This window comes from Oncorhynchus kisutch, linkage group LG25, assembly GCF_002021735.2.
Source record: "Oncorhynchus kisutch isolate 150728-3 linkage group LG25, Okis_V2, whole genome shotgun sequence".
Classification (NCBI taxonomy): domain Eukaryota; kingdom Metazoa; phylum Chordata; class Actinopteri; order Salmoniformes; family Salmonidae; genus Oncorhynchus; species Oncorhynchus kisutch.
Window position 1 is genome coordinate 16,574,386 of NC_034198.2, and position 14,751 is coordinate 16,589,136.

Genomic DNA, 14,751 nt, shown 5'->3' on the forward strand with positions numbered 1-14,751 from the left:
ACATCCACAATTTGGAGCTGCTTCTCTAGTTGCTCAAAGTCTTGCTCCGTCTCCATTCTCTTGACATGGAACTCAAAGTGTCTTGGGGCTCTGCTATCCCAACACATTTCGCCTCCTCCAATATCTCCACCGTTTTAGTTAGAACACACTTCTGAAAAGAGAACATTTTGTTGACACTGTAGAAATATGGGGTTGTCACACGCAAGAGGATCCTGACAGACAAGATTGTGATTGCAAATAAAAGTGATGTTTTGCTTGCAATAATACATATAGTTCAACGTTTCAATAATATTCTATATTCTAATGGAATCAGTGTTTAACTTTAACACAAGTTTCAATTTTGTAGTAAATTTTAGTCATTCCACAAAATAGCTGAATTGGTGCATCATTTATACATGAAGTATCAGAGAGAATCAAAAGGCACACATTTCGTGGAACAATCCACTTATTGGCATTATTCATGGACAACATCTGTGGTCTAGCGCAGGGAATGGGAGGGTGAGAGCTGCGATGCTCTTGGATCCGTTGGGACTGGCAAGTAGAAGCCCTGGATGAATCTGCAAAATTCAAAGCCAACTCAGTGTCAACCCAGAGGTAAAAAGCTATTTTCTTTAAACATACACACTACAATACATATTTTAAGGATGGTTTTAACCTTCAGTTACCAAGACGGAACATGATGTGTATAATTTCTGCTCATTGTAAATAAACTAGCTCTGATGAGCGAGCGTGTCCCTGTTGTGTGCATGTTGTCTGTGTGTGCTCTTTAGTTACTACATAACTGCGTCCACATTGTCTGGTAGAGTAACAGGATGGATATGGAGAATGTCTGTGCTCTGGAGGTGGGACTGGCTAGTAGAAGCCCTGGATGATTCTGCAACATTCAAAACCAATGAATAAACCTTAAGGACTTGACCGGTTACCTGATTAAGATTTCTGGACTCGTAAGCCAAGCTGTACTCTTGACCCACCGTGTGTGAAGTGAGATGGGGAAGGAGATCATCGGGAACGGCCAGCTGAATTCCTGAATTGCCCTGAAACACAAATAAAAACCGAATCTGTGTTTGGTCCAGATAGCAAACAGGTACACCAAATGGCAGAGGGGGAGTTCGAGCTGCTGTGTCCGCTGGATCGACTCATGGCCAAACTGTTGGATGGTCCTGAAACACAAGCATTATCTAAACCTTTTTCTGTCTGTAGGTGGACTACACTTTTGATTACTTAACAATCGTCTCTTACCAACTACATCCCGAAAATGGGTAGATGGAGAATGAGAGGGGCTAGAGCTGCTGTGTCTGCTGGATCGACTCATGGCCCAACTGTTGGATGGTCCTGAAACACAAGCATTATCTAAACATTTTCTTATCTGTAGGTGGACTACACTTTTGATGACTTAACGATTGTCTCTTACCAACTACAACATCGATAGAGGAGGAGGAACGAGAGTGGTTTCGCTGTCTTTTTTGGGACTGCCTAGGTGAAGTTGTTGATAGTCCTGCAACAAACATTTAAACCATATGAATAAACCTTTTTTAGTAGTTGACAGGTTAGCTGATTAAGATTTATCTACTTGTCTGGCAAGCTGTACTCTTGACCCACTGTGTGTGAAGTGAGACGGGGAAGGAGAGCATCTAGAACAGCCAGCTAAATCCCTGGATTGCCCTGAAGCACAAATAAAAACCCAATTTGGGTGTGTTCAGGGCAACTTAAATGCAAGGATTTGGATAGGAAAATGTTGAGTTGAAGTCAGAAGTTTACATACACCTTAGCCAAATACATTTAAACTCAGTTTAACAAAAATTCCCTTTCTTAGATCAGTTAAGATCACCACTTTATTTTAAGAATGTGAAATGTCAGAATAATAGTAGAGTAGAGAGAATGATTTATTTCAGATTTTCTTTCTTTCTATCACATTCCCAGTGGGTCAGAAGTTTACATGCACTCAATTAGTATTTGGTAGCATTGCCTTTAATTGTTTAACTTGGGTGAAACGTTTCAGGTAGCCTTCCACAAGCTTCCCACAATAAGCAGTGTGAATTTTGGTCGACCGATTATGATTTTTCAATGCCGATATCGATACCGATTATTAGAGGACCAAAAAAAGCCGATAACAATTAAATCGGCCAATTTTTATATATATGTTTGTAATAATAATGACAATTACAACATTACTGAATGAACACTTATAACTTAATATAATACATCAATAAAATCAATTTAGTCTCAAATAAATAAAAGAAACATGTTCAATTTGGCATAAATAATGCAAAAACAAAGTGTTGGAGCAGAAAGTAAAAGTGCAATATGTGCCATGTAAAAAAGCTAACGTTTAAGTTCCTTGCTCAGAACATGAGAACATAGAAAGCTGGTGGTTCCTTTTAACATGAGTCTTCAATATTCCCAGGTAAGAAGTTTTAGGTTGTAGTTATTATAGGACTATTTCTCTCTATACCATTTGTATGTCATATACCTTTGACTATTGAATGTTCTAATAGGTACTTTAGTATTGCCAGCCTATTCTCGGGAGTTGATAGGCTTGAAGTCATAAACAGCGCAATGCTTGAAGCATTGTGAAGAGCTGCTGGCAAACAGAGGAAAGTGCTGTTTGAATAAATGCTTACGAGCGCGCTGCTGCCTACCACCACTCAGTCAGACTGCTCTATCAAATCATAGACTTAATTATAATATAATAACACACTGAAATACGAGCCTTAGGTCATTAATATGGTAAAATCCGGAAACTATCATTTTGAAAACAAAACGTTTATTCTTTCAGTGAAATACGGAACCGTTCTGTATTTTATCTAACGGATGGCATCCATAAGTCTAAATATTGCACAATCTTCAATGTAAAATTCTGGCAAATTAGTTCGCAAGACCCAGGTGGCCCAAACTGTTGCATATACCCTGACTCTACGTGCAATGAACGCAAGAGAAGTGACACAATTTCCCTAGTTTAATATTGCCTGCTAACATGAATTTCTTTTAACTAAATATGCAGGTTTAAAAATATATACTTCTGTGTATTGATTTTAAGAAAGGAATTGATGTTTATGGTTAGGTACATTTGTGCAATGATTGTGTTTTTTTCGCAAAGGCGCTTTGTTAAATCAACCCCCCTGTTTGGCGAAGTTGTCTGTCTTTGTTAGGAAGAAATAGTCTTCACACAGTTCGCAACGAGCCAGGCGGCCCAAACTGCTGTATATGCCCTGACTCTGTTGCACAGAACGCAAGAGAAGTGACACAATTTCCCTCATTAAAATAAATTCATGTTAGTAGGAAATACGAACTAAATATGCAGGTTTAAAAATATATACTTGTGTATAGATTTTTAAAAAGGCATTGATGTTTATGGTTAGGTACACATTGGTGCAACGACAGTGCTTTTTTCGCAAATGCGCTTGTTAAATCACCCGTTTGGTGAAGTAGGCTATGATTCAATGATAAATTAACAGGAAACGCATAGATTAAATGCAACGCAGAACAAGCTACATAAACTAGTAAAACCATCAACCATGTGTAGTTAACTAGTGATTATGTTAAGATTAATTGTTTTTATAAGATACGTTTAATGCTAGCTAGCACCTTATCGTGGCTCCTTGCTGCACTCGCATAACAGGTAGTCAGCCTGGCACGCAGTCTCCTTGTGGAGTGCAATGTAATCGGCGCTGATCGGTATCCAAAAATGCAGATTACCGATTGTTATGAACTTGAAATCTGCCCTAATTAATCGGCCATTACGATTAATCGGTCAAACTCTAAATTTTGGCCCATTCCTCCTGACAGAGCTGGTGTAACTGACTCAGGGTTGTAGGCCTCCTTGCTCGCACACGCTTTTTCATGTCTGCCTACACATGCTCTATAGGATTGAGGTCAGGGCTTTGTGATGGCTACTCCAATACCTGGACTTGTTGTCCTTAAGCCATTTTGCCACAACTTTGGAAGTATGCTTGGGGTCATTGTCCATTTGTAAGACCCATTTGCGACCAAGCTTTAACTTCCTGACTGATGTCTTGAGATGTTGCTTCAATATATCCCTCATGATGCCATCTATTTTGTGAAGTGCACCAGAACCTCCTGCAGCAAAGCACCCCCACAACATGATGCTGCCACCCCCGTGCTTCACGATTGGGATGATGTTCTTCGGCTTGCAAGCCTCCCCCCTTTTCCTCCAAACATAACGATGGTCATTATGGCCAAACTGTTCTATTTTGTTTCATCAGAACAGAGGACATTTCTCCAAAAAGTACAATCTTTGTCCCCATGTGCAGTTGCAATCCAGTCTGTTTTTTTCTGCCGGTTTTGGAGCAGTGGATTCTTGCTTTCTGAGCGGCCTTTCAGGTTATGTCGATATAGGACTCGTTTTACTGTGGATATAGATATAGTTTCCTCCAGCATCTTCACACGGTCCTTTGCTGTTATTCTTTGATTGATTTGCACTTTTCACACCAAAGTACGTTCATCTCTAGGAGACAGAACGCATCTCCTTCCTGAGCGGTATGATGGCTGCGGGGTCCCATAGTGTTTATACTTGCGTACTATTGTTTGTACAGATGAGCATGGTACCTTCAGGCGTTTGGAAATTGCTCCCAAGGATGAACCAGACTTGTGGAGGTCTATAATATTTTTTCTGAGGTCTTGGCTAATTTCTTTTGATTTTCCCATGATGTCAAACAAAGAGGCACTGCGATTGAAGGTAGGCCTTGAAATACACCCACAGGTACACCTCCAATTGACTCAAATTATGTCAATTAGCCTAAAAGAAGCTCCTAAAGCCATGACATCATTTTCTGGAATTTTACAAGCTGTTTAAAGGTACAGTCAACTCAGTGTATGTAAACTTCTGACCCACCAGTGAAATAATCTGTCTGTAAAGAATTGTTGGAAAATTACTTGTGTTATGCACAAAGTAGATGTCCCAACCAACTTGCCAAAACTATAGTTTGCTAACAAGAAATGTATGGAGTGGTTGAAAAGCGAGTTTTAATGACTCCAACCTCAGTGTATGTAAACTTCCGACTTCAACTGTATATGTACTGTATATCATGTGTGAATAATATTCCCGATAGGCAGAATATCAGCCAGATGCAGACTGTCAAAGTAACAATGTTTATTATAAACAGGAGCCAAAGGGCTGTGAGTCATAGGTTTGACTCTGGACACATGAAAGGTGGCATGTAAGCGAAGGGTACGGGGCAACAGAAGACGAACAGCAGAGGGGCTAATAATCTTGGAGATGGGAAATGGGACGATAAACCGGGGGGGGGGGGGGGGGGGGGGGGGGGTTTGCGGGATTCCACTTGGAGGGGCAGATCCCGGGTAGATAGGAATACCTTCTGCCCAAGTCGATTCCGGGGAGCCGGGGTCCGATGGCGATCCGCTTGTCATCGATACCTGGAGGTAGTCTTAAGGAGGGCCTCCAGGTACATCAACAGTGGCAGACAAACATCTGGGCAGAAGGTACGCCAACCTCTTCCCCCTGCTCTGGGAAAAGCAGAGATAGGCCCTTGGCAGAGCAGGGAAGGGTGTTGTGGGCGTATTCGACCCGCACCAGCTGCTGGCTCCAGGAGGGTGGGTTGGCGGAGTAGTCTCAAGCTCTTGGTTGACTCGCTCCGACTGGCCATTGGACTGGGGGTGGAACCCAGGAGACAGGCTGGCCGATGACCCAATGAGGGTGCAGAACGTCTTCCAGAACCAGGACGAGAACTGGGAGCCCCGGTCGGAGACCATGTCCACGGGCAGTCCATGGATCTGGAAGATGTGCTGCACCATGAGCTGGGTCGTTTCCGTGGCCGAGGGTAGTTTGGGGGAGAGGAATGAAGTGAGCGGCCTTGGAAAACCAGTCGACCATAGTCAGGATGGCAGTGTTGTCCTCAGGCGGGGGGAGACCTGTGACGAAATCCAAAGATATTTGGGACCAGGGACGGTGAGGGACAGGCAGTGGTTGCAGAAGACCATGCGGAGCTTGCAGAGGAGTCTTATTCTGAGCATAGGTCGTGCAGGCGGAGACAAACATGGCGACATCTGAAACCATCGTAGGCCACCAAAAGAGTTGTCACACGGAGGCCAGGGTCCGACGGGAGCCCGGATGGCAGGCAAGCCTGGAGTAATGGGCCCACTCCAGGACCGCAGGGCAGGCAGCGTCAGGGACAAACATCCGATTATCAGGGCCCCCCTGGGTTCGGCTGGGACCACTGCGCCTCCCGGACCTGTTTCCCTATACACCAGTTGAGTGCTGGCACAAGTCGGTAAGGATGGGCTCGGGCTCCGGGGTGGTACCCGGGGGCTATAGCGGCGGGACAGTGCATCCGGCTTGACATTCTTTGATCCTGGCCGGGAGGGAGAAGTTTAACTGTGTGAACAGCAGGGCCCATCTGGCTTGCCTGTAGTTGAGGCGTTTGGCGATGCGGATATACTCCAGGTTATTGTGGTTGGTCCACACGATGAATGGATGATCCACCTCCTTTAGCCAGTGCCTCCATTCCTCCAACACCATCTTCACCACGAGAAGCTCATGATTCCCCACATCGTAGTTATTTTTCAACATATCAGGGTGTGACACAGAGATGTCTGATACAAAAAGGAAAATCCCATCTATACTACCCTGTGAAAGGTTTGACATTTCCCACTGACTCTTCAGTTTCTCTTACTCCGTCCAGGCGTGTCCCCATTAAATTCATCCTGGGCTGGGGTAGAGAGAGAATAAGACCGGCTTTTCTGCCTTTTTTGGTACAGCCCAGGTGAACTGGATAGTCCTGCAACAAACATTTAAGCACATGACACACAGTAAATCATGCATGGAATGTCATTAGATGCACATCAAAACCCATAGTTTTTCATACAATATCAGAGGGAATCAAAAGGCACACATTTCGTGGAACAATCCACTTACTGACATTATTCATGGAAACTGCTCTGGTCTTGATTAGTTGTGGATGTGTAATTATAATCTTCACACTTTTTTTCATTTTCTGCAAAAAAAGTTAATAAAGATAAATAGTAAACATACTGTAGTAATAAATATAATGAGATCAAGTTTGAATTACATTTTGACAAGTTTGAACTAGATTTTGACAGGCTTCTTAGCAAGTTAATTTTGGTCAATGCATTTTCTACTCATTCTCCTGTCTTATTTATAACATATCATTGCCCACTCTCCTATGAGCTAATGTTCTTAGCTAGCTAGATAGCTAAGTAGTTAAAGTTTGTTAACTCATACTACAGTTAGTTAGCAAACCAACCAGCTTCACGCCTAACTAGCTAACTAGCAGTTGCAGGTACTCAAAGAGTAACGTTGATGTTAGACTCTAGCTAGCTAATTTTAACATTTTCCTGTTAAAAAACAACGACTCCACACCCGTTACCAGCAAACATAGCTAACCGTAGATAGATAGACCGATACAGTAAGCTAGCTAACAGTTAGTACAACCATGAAATCGGTTAGCCTTGCTTTTCCTGCCTTGTACTATCTAGCTAGCAACTAAATGTGTCTTAACGTTAGCTAGCTAGTTAGCTAGCGTGCAAGTATCCAGGCAGTGTTGCTAACGTTAGCCTAGAGAAAATAATAGTTTGCCACATTAACAGAAACTGATAATTAATATAACAACCTTATCAAATTATCAAATCAAAGGTTTTCAGAAATGTTGACACTTACAATTATCTGTGTCCTTGTGTTACCGTCTTGAGGAGCAAATGGTGGGTGAATGACTTGTTCGTTCTGCCTCTCCCATTTTCAAGGGATGATGGTTATAAATTGTAATAAATTCTGTTATGAAATTGTAAACTAATGATTTGAACTTACAGTTAATTTTCAGTCATTCTGTCTATATCAGAACATCTAACAAGCTATTAGAAAAAAATGGATTTTTAATCAATATCTTTTATTATATTGTGTATATCACAATAAATTATCAAACTTTTTGTATTTGTGTATCTCATGCATTTCAATGTTTCAAGCTGATCAGGCTGACCTTCGGCTATATTTGGACCAAAACGGACGGACTAAATACAGCCCCGTTTTCGGGAAGACAATTTTGGGGGAAATAAAGTCCATGACGGAAAAACCTGATGTAGCAGAAAATTCGCTGTCTGTGGATGTCACGTGTTGGGTGGGCATGCAATGTAAGTAGTAACAATGAGTCAAACCAGCCAGCCACGCAGTCGAGTAGCATAGTAGGTCTAGGCTATTTACTGTCCGTTGATTGACAACTGAACAGCAAGTGTTGACTAGTTTACATTATGGAGCCTTTTTTGCGATTATCTGCAGATAAATTATGAAAACATCCAACGAAGATCGTGAATCATTACTGCAGGAACAATAGATAGTGGAGAGCCTCATTCTGGTCCAAATATGATAATTGGTGCCTTGACGGAATGTAGGTGTTAAAACGGAATTCAACAATAAAAAAAAAATGTATTGACCTTAGTACACTGTTAAAATGAAGTGCTTTGTAACACCAAAACTAGTGACAATTGAGCTACCACCAGCTTGAAGGAGATGAAACCTTAACTAACTTTGCTAGAGTATTGAAACACATCATCCCGAGATGTTCTGAAACATGAGACGGTTTGTTGTAACACCTTGCCAGGGCGAAAATACATTCATTTGATGTTTCAAGGTCTGTTTAGTGATGTTAAGTTCTAAATCAAGAATTAGATACCTTCTCTTTTGGTGTTTTTTCCTCTCACTAAAGCTTTTAAACACTATTATGGTGTTTCACATCCTGTCTAGTGCAGAATTTCTTCTGCAGTATTTTCATTGATTTATGTATCTGATCATTGGCAGGCATTGTTGAGCAATGAGAGCCCAATCCACCAGTAGTAACTTGAGGTTTTCCAGGAAACATTGCAAAATGCTGTATTTGTCTCTGCCAAATGGAAATGTGGGAATGGGTTGTCTTATCATAGAACATCATTTTGTTTGATGGTTTTGATGTCCGTACACCTCATGGCACAACAAGCTACTTAATAGTATTATAGAATGTATACTTTTCTTTCTTCAAACATACAACAATGTGTAGAAAAAAATAATAAAGTCTAAAAATGTTGTATTACTCACAACCTTCTAAAAAGAGAGCAAGATAGGAAGTGCAAGGAGATTAAAACCAGACTTATAATTCGTTAAATCACTGAATTTTCTCTATCTTTGGTCATCCTCTTATAAAATACACTTAGGCTAACATTTTGAAAAACATATGCAGTTGGAAAAAAATATATGGTCAAATGAAATTAACAAATCATTGAAAGGACTTGCATTGAATTGTTACTAAGGACATGTTGGTTGTCAATTTCAATTCACCCGAGAATCATGGCTGTGTGATTGAGTGTGTAAAATTCCAATTAAAGGTACCATTTTACTGCTCCAGAAGACGGGGGTCCAATTTCAGCTTCTGCCTGGCCCACTTTCAACCTTTCTCTGTCTCCTCCTGTTTCTAATCTGTGCAATACAAAAATGAAAGTGAAATTCCATTTAAAAAAGTCTCCATAGTTTCTTATCATCAATCAATATGTAGTCCTATAAACCATTTGCATTACTTAACCATTTGATTGTATTAGAGATAGTCTGAAAAAAATCATGTTTTGGTGCTGCCTTTTACATGCACTGAAAACCCCCAAAAGTGTTTTCACAACACCCCCCTAAACACCAATATTCCGATTGAAGATCCTCTTTGGGTGTTTCAGAGTACTTTTATTCTGTTTAAAAAAAACTTTCCGTGTATCATAACAATTACATTGGGGTTTTACATTCAAACACCCTCCAAACACCAGATCTCAGGTTAGATGCATTACTTTCATAGTTTCATTACACAATAATGCTGTTTTGAGCCATTCTGTTTTTACAGTGTAGGGAATCAACTAATTGTATTGAAAATGAATTCATTAGCCAAAGTTTATCATAAGACATGAAAATAATTAGGCTTGGGCTGAATACCGTGTACCGGGGTATTTAGAGATAAGCCACAGGATGGGTTTTCAATACTGTCAATACCATTTAAACTATTTCTTTGAAGTTTATCAATACATTTTAATATTTGTAGCTACTTATTAAGTAAATACGTCCAAGTAAACTTGTGCAATACATTAGGCGATAAAGCAGATTGCGTTATTTTAAATGATGAAGCTTAGAATAGTTCCCCATAACAGTTCAGCCAGTAGTGTGTTTGTTTGTAAATAGCACAACGGGAGAAAGCCGAGGCAGGTGAGTCCAGCTGTGTATTGACAGGGCTTGTGTTTTTTTGCTTCAATATAGTGATCAGGGACGTGCAACTATAGTTTTCCTTTACAGAAAATACATTAGTGCAACACATTCATCAGATGACAATAGAAGTGCAACACTAATTGTCTAGTAAAGTAAATGAATGTACAATGAAAGAGCAAGGTCTTTTTTTGCAGAAATTATCATATTTGTAATGTTATCATATAAATAATGTAGAGTAGGCTTGCTACACTGAGAAAAGTAGCTACACATCAGTCAGAGTGTTGTCTGCTTTTTACATTGGTTAAAAGTAGAGACACAGAGCTACAAAATGGTATATCATACAATGCATTTGAGGAACAAGTTGATAAACTTGTAAACTCACTTTTGAGAAAATGGCCTGAGAAAATGAATGTTTTGGTATCTAGTGAAGAGTTCCTCTTTGTCTACACCCATTCAGCATCATTCACACCCTCTTAAACTTTAGCCCCACCCATCTCATTTCGCTCTCGGAGCGCACACTTGACACTGGCCGATGTTTTAACAATTTTATTCGTATTTACAGATGGCATTATGTTATTATGTTATTATGTTTATCATGTGCCTTATGTTATTAAAGCACATGAAAGTTCACATGTTCGAGAAGGCATTTCTGCCAAAAAAAAACGCATTATGATAAAACATTTAAAAAACTACGTTCAAGCGGCTCTCACGTGAAGTCGTGACTTGCGATATACGCCTAGTTTCCTGAATCTGGTCACATATTTCATATGCAGTGTATATTTTTTTATTGCTTGAAAAACACAGAATTCTGCATTAATGCGACCCCTAAATTTGACTTGCTAGTTATCTAAGTAAGTGGCTCAATTAATAATGTGACGGGGAATCATTTTGTGTTACCTTTCTGCTTGTTTGAGAAGTCAAAGCCCTTTGGATGAGTTATTAGTACAGCTGCCACTGCTATCTTGATTTTATTGCGTCTTTTCCTGACCCCTCTTCTCCGAGCAGAGCAGGCAGGCCCGTTGCCCTAGCGACTCTAGACTCCACACAGGTACAGCGTGTACACATGCTGCTCCAGAGTCAGTATTGTTCTTCCTTCAGACAAGCATGTGTCAAAACTTTGTTAATTTCCACAATATCTCTCGTTCACATTCACTTTTAAGTGTCCATCTCACCAAAAATGACATTTGGTGGCTCCTGCCAATATATGTGTAACTTGAGCTGGATTTAGAACATTCAAAAAAAAAATCTATAAATCGTGTGATGTTAAGAGCTGAAAAAACTGAAATCTGGAAATCTAAAACCTATCATTTATTTTCCATTTCCTGATAGCAAAAATTCTAATAGTTCACCTAATTTTAATTTGTGACAAAACAAGCAATGTGTAGAGAATCATTGTACCACCTAAACATCTATGAAATATATTTTCAATAACCCAAAAATATTGTTCAACTGTTTAAAGCTGCTGTACAAAACCGAAAGTAAAAGACGCAAAAACTAAACAGATTTACCGCTTCTTATACTTGCTTTCAATGAGAATGACAGATCTATAACTAAAATGCCTATGTGAATTTGGGTAGGTCGGCCAAAAAGTTATATTTTACAGCTTTAATCAAATTTATAATTTGAAGAACAAACATCATTGTGGCAATTTATATCTTGCAGTAAAACTGTAAATAAGACTTTAAAAGAGTTAAAGTTCTTGTACTTAGAAAATAGTCCTTATCATATAGGCCTAGACCCATATAATATCCAAACAATTCACTGAATTCATACATTTTCAGCAATTTAAATGGTCAGTTCATGTCTTTCTACGCAATACCACAACACATTTTTTACGATCTGGGACTTCAATCTCTGGACTCGATAAAGTTTTCAATAATTTTGCTGTGTATTTCAAGTGGAATCAAGGTATTATATTCTACCAGGACACTAAAATAGAGCTCCTTCGGTAAAAAAATGTAGGCAGGGGGTGCCTGGTTGGCTACTTTTTCTATTTGGCTGGCTTCTCTATGTATTTGTGGAAAACACTGCTCTATCAAAACTCCCTCCCCAGACTCTGGATTGGAAAATTATAGACAATTACTGCATGGCCACATGCATGCAGCACATAATTACATGGGGCTCAAAACACACAATTAGATGTGTTTGAAAACACAAAGAACCTACAGCTAGTTCAATGCTTTTCTATAAGCCTGTTTTGCATGCTCAATAATGTGGCTAGATAAGTCCCTTTACACTGTGTCAGTGGAAATTTAGAACCTGGGCCACCATAGTACCCTGGATACCTAATTATCCCAATCTTCCAATTGGCCCCTTTTACCCCTTTCCTCTCCCCTGCAACTCCCCTGCAACTTCAACTCCTTTAAATGATAATGTGCTCTTAGTCTACTAACCTTGTGGATCTCTTGAAACTCTAAATGGGAAAATGACAGATAATTGCTGACCACATGAACCCAGTTGATGACCACACAACCTACACATTCACTATGTAATTGTGTGGGGACACAAAGGACTGAATACTATTTTATGCCACCCCCTGTACAAAACAGCCTATCATACGCCCTGCCACTTTTCCCATGGTTGGAAAGATGAACTGTGAAAACCCCTTCACTGTAATTCCTTTGCAGGGTGCCAAAATTGCAGGGTGCCAAATTGCAGGGTGCCAAAGTCAAAACAACAGATATCCCATAAATAAAATTCCTCAAACATACAAGTATTTTACAGCATTTTATATATATAAACTTCTTGTAAATCCAGCCACAGTGTACGATTTCAAATAGGCTTTACGGCGAAAGCACACCAAACGATTATGTTAGGTCAGCACCTGTCACGCCCTGGTCGAAGTATTATTGTGTTTGTCTTTATTTATTTGGTCAGGCCGGGGTGTGACATGGGTTTATTGTGGTGTGTGGTGCAGCAAGAGAAGGAATGGACATGGGAGGACGAACTGGACGGTAAAGGACCCTGGGCTCAGCCTGGAGTATATCGCCGCCCCAAAGAAGAACTGGAGGCGAAGAAAGCTGAGAGGCGCAGGTATGAGGAGGCAGCACGGCGAAGCGGATGGAAGCCCGAGAGTCAGCCCCAAAAATTTATTGGGGGGGGGCTCACAGGGAGCATGGCTACGCCAGGTAGGAGACCTGCGCAAACTCCCTGTGCTTACGGGGGGCTAGAGAGACCGGGCAGGCACCGTGTTATGCAGTGGTGCGCACGGTGTCCCCAGTGCGGGTGCATAGCCCGGTGCGGTACATTCCAGCTCCGCGTATCGGCCGGGCTAGAGTGGGCATCGAGCCAGGTAAGGTTGGGCAGGCTCGGTGCTCAAGAGCTCCAGTGCGCCTGCACGGTCCGGTCTATCCAGTACCACCTTCACGCACCAGCCCTCCGGTGGCAGCTCCCCGCACAGATGGCAGGCTTCCTGTGCGTGTTCTTGGCCCAGTACCACCAGTGCCAGCACCACGCATCAGGCCTACAGTGCGCCTCGCCTCTCCAGCGCTGCCGGAGTCTCCCGCCTGTTCAGCGCAGCCAGAGCCTTCCTCCTCTACAGCGCTGCTGGAGTCTCCCGCCTGTTCAGCGCAGCCAGAGCCTTCCTCCTCTACAGCGCTGCTGGAGTCTCCTGCCTGTTCAGCACAGCCAGAGCTGCCAGCCTGCATGGAGCAGCCAGAGCTGTCGGTCTGCATGGATCAGCCAGAGCTGTCAGTCTGCATGGAGCAGCCAGAGCTGTCAGTCTGCATGAAGCAGCCAGAGCTGTCAGTCTGCATGGAGCAGCCAGAGCTGTCAGTCTGCAAGGAGCTGCCAGTCTGCAAGGAGCTGCCAGTCTGCAAGGAGCTGCTAGTCTGCAAGGAGCTGCCAGTCTGCAAGGAGCTGCCAGTCTGCACGGAGCTGCCAGTCTGCAAGGAGCTGTCAGTCTGCAAGGAGCTGCCAGTCTGTAAGGAGCTGCCAGTCTGTAAGGAGCTGCCAGTCTGCAAGGAGCTGCCAGTCTGCACGGAGCCGCCAGAGCTGCCAGTCTGTAAGAAGCCGCCAGAGCTGTCAGCCTACATGGAGCAGCCAGAGCCGCCAGTCAGCGTGGAGCAGCCAGAGCCGCCAGTCAGCATGGAGCAGCCAGACCGTCAGTCTGCCAGGATCCGCCAGTCAGCCAGACTCTTCCAGATCTGCCAGTCAGCCAGACTCTTCCAGATCTGCCAGTCAGCCAGACTCTTCCAGATCCGCCAGTCAGCCAGACTCTTCCAGATCCGCCAGTCAGCCAGACTCTTCCAGATCCGTCAGTCAACCAGACTCTTCCAGATCCGCCAGTCAGCCAGACTCTTCCAGATCTGCCAGTCAACCAGACTCTTCCAGATCTGCCAGTCAACCAGACTCTTCCAGATCCGCCAGTCAGCCAGACTCTTCCAGATCTGCCAGTCAACCAGACTCTTCCAGATCCGCCAGTCAGCCAGACTCTTCCAGATCCGCCAGCCAGCCAGGATCTGCCGGATCTAACTACCTGCCTGAGCTTCCTCTCAGTGCTGAGCTTCCTCTCAGTGCTGAGCTTCCCCTCAGTGCTGAGCTTCCCCTCAGTG

At 42.3% G+C, this 14,751-nt stretch overlaps 1 protein-coding gene and 1 long non-coding RNA gene across 5 annotated transcripts in view; one reads left to right on the forward strand and one right to left on the reverse strand.

The window, feature by feature from the left end:
- The window catches only part of ca10a (carbonic anhydrase Xa), a 314,149-nt gene that overhangs the window by 10,342 nt on the left and 289,056 nt on the right, over positions 1–14,751 (forward strand). The gene's annotated exons all lie outside the window — the stretch shown is intronic.
- Positions 380–6,749, reverse strand: LOC109870568 (uncharacterized). The gene is made up of 5 exons (XR_004205471.1): positions 6,651–6,749; positions 1,412–1,495; positions 1,240–1,332; positions 924–1,034; positions 380–557 (listed from the first exon to the last, which is right to left on the reverse strand). It is a non-coding gene; the product is annotated as an uncharacterized LOC109870568 (long non-coding RNA).